We start from the raw sequence: 2,706 nt of genomic DNA on the forward strand, positions 1-2,706 counted from the left end.
AGGTCGAGAGATATTAGATTTTCTAAAAGAAGAAAGGCTGGGGGACAGAGGAGACTCTCTCATAGCCAGCTGCAGTTCAAGTCTCAGACATGGTGGTTTGCATTCTCACTTTCTCTTTCTCTCTGTTTAAACTTAAAAAAATAAATAAGAGCAACAAATAAAATAAATGTTTTTAGAAAAAGGAAACGCTGTCATGCAGCTCTTAGACACTACACAGAGGCAGCTGGATCCCACACGGCTTACCAGGGTTTGAGTCCCTGCATGTTAGAATGAAAACATTTCTGACCTTAACTCATGAGCCCTGTGTCCTGACAGGATAGAGGCTTAGAGGAAGGAGGATTGTGATATGATAGGGTCCCATTGAGGAGTTCTTTCTCTCTCTCTGTTCTGTGAACATGCACAAGCCCTTTGGCATTGAAAAAAAATACATTTTTCAAAAGAACCAATGGAAGTTTAGTTAGCAGAGTTTGAAGACAATGGATTCAGTCAATGGATAGCTTCCATGGAACAAAAGAGGCTCAACGAGGTATGTATAGAAATAACCCCACCTGAAATATATGTAAATAAATAAAGTCTATGTGCTCAAGAGAGTGGGACCAGGCGGGCGGCCACAGTGCTTGGTGTGTCTGGCACAGTGTGCCCAGTTTTTGGAGAAACTAATAGTCATGTATGGGCAGGACTAGGGGAAATTTCTACAAAGGAGACCAAGTCCCAGGGCCCTGGGTATTGTTCTTGACATCCTTTTTCCTGAGAGTGTCAGGTAGATTAGCCTAGGTGAGACCACCAAGAGCATCCCTTGTCCATGGTACACTCAAGTCAAAAAGTACCCTCATTTATTGAATTCTGGGGGCGTTGGTGGCTAAGAGAATAGGCCTAGAGATTTTTTGGTGAGTTCTTAGGAAATGAGTCCCAGGAACCTACAGGCAGTGTGCAGGAATGGTTCACGCTTCTTGTATCCAGACCTTACAGATTTCAACCCTTTGTTAGCTTTTGGAGTTGGGAATCTATTGAGTGCTAGAAAGTCATAACATGTTTTTCTATGCAAAAATGCATCATGACTTTTCTGATGACCCAATAGAAGGGATAGGAGGTCTTGATTGAAACTCACTACTCTTAGCTTTACACACTCCTTCTTTCCTCCCCTATTTCTTTCCCATCCACCAGCTCTATCAACCTTTTAGGCATGTCTTCCAAGGCTAAAAAGACAGTGAGTGCATCCTCTTGGACACTCAGACCACAGGGCTAGAGGCATGACTCTCCCAAGACCCACACCTGGAGAATCTCTGGTCTGGGTTCTGCCCTTTGCAGGTTTTTCCTGCTAGGTTTGCTCCCAGGTCAGAGTTTGCAGCATGGTCCATAGGAAGTATCAAAGCCCAGCTGTCCCCTCTCCTTTCACACTCCTAGATGGGTGCTGACAAGCTCTCCCTGTTCCATGCCATTTCAAACTATTCATTAGGTTTCCAGAGTTTTCCCAGTGGTCTCCTGTGGGTGGAGCTTCTTTGGGGATGGCCTACTGAACTTCACCTTTACCAAACACAAGGGCCAACTCTGAGCCACCATCTTCTCATGAGTCCTCAGCCAAGGCTGCAAGCTTAGTAAACTCAATGTGGTCCTTCAAACTTATCCAACATTGTGGGACCTCCAGACTCGCAGAACACAGAACTGCTCTGCCCCAGTCCCCCACACTTCAGCCTCACCCAACATGCCCCCTCACATGTCTGTCTAGATATCTTTCTCAACAAAATGGAACATATTCCCAGAGGCCAGGGAGTTATGCATGGATGGATTCTTCCTAACTTGTGTTTGTGCTAAATAGCAGGAGATCTTCAGCTTAGAGGATGAGGCCCATGTTCCCGTATCAATGCAGAGTAGATGTCGGCACCCTCTGTCCCATGCGAGAAGATGCGTGGAATGGCATCCTATAGGGCCTGTGACCCAGACCTGTGTCTGACAGAAACGACTGTAAAGCCCTGCTTTATTCTTTGTATAGTGCAGAAAATCAGGAAATGCTCCGCTCCTTCCACTTAGTCACTGTTCCTTCCAGTGTGCCAGGCACTGACTTCCCTTTACTTGGCTGGGCCTAGTATATCCATATGGGATATTGGTTTCAAGTTTTACCTTCAGATTTCTAGATCAGTCCCCTTTCTCCCTCAGCTCAGGAATGTGGTCTGCAAGGGGGTAAGGAACAAGTGGCAAGATACCTTGCAGTAGCTTTAGTTCCTGGTTGCCAGAAAGGGTGGCCACTGAAGTCTTCCCTGGACAGGTCCATGGTCTGGAAGCCCTGGCAGCCATAGTAATCCAGGGTTCTTTGGCAGAGTGTCCTGGTTCTGTTGCTCTCACACCACCTCTGAAGGTGCCAGGTGGATTAGCAGGAATCACTTCAGCATCCTCTGAGTGCCCCAGGCTATGTCTCACCACAGCAGAGGCCTTGGATGCTGGATACACACTGCCTGGTAGCACTGTTCACAAACTTTCCCCTTGGGGCTAAAGGTGGCATGGTGGTTACTCCCACCAGGCCTGCCATGGTTCATGTCCCTATCCTGTGGCTTGCTTTCTCACTTTTTCTTTCTATCTCTCTCACTCTACTTCCGCATGATGGCACTGTTCTAAAAATTCTAACCTTTCCTGTCTCCTCTGTATCTCCCTCTGCCCTTTCTGTGTGAAAAAAAAAAAAAAAAAAAGAAAGGAGGAGTAGGTAAGGAAAAC

The sequence above is a fragment of the Tupaia chinensis genome, unplaced genomic scaffold, assembly GCF_000334495.1.
Source record: "Tupaia chinensis unplaced genomic scaffold, TupChi_1.0 Scaffold143886_1, whole genome shotgun sequence".
Taxonomy (NCBI): Eukaryota; Metazoa; Chordata; class Mammalia; order Scandentia; family Tupaiidae; genus Tupaia; species Tupaia belangeri.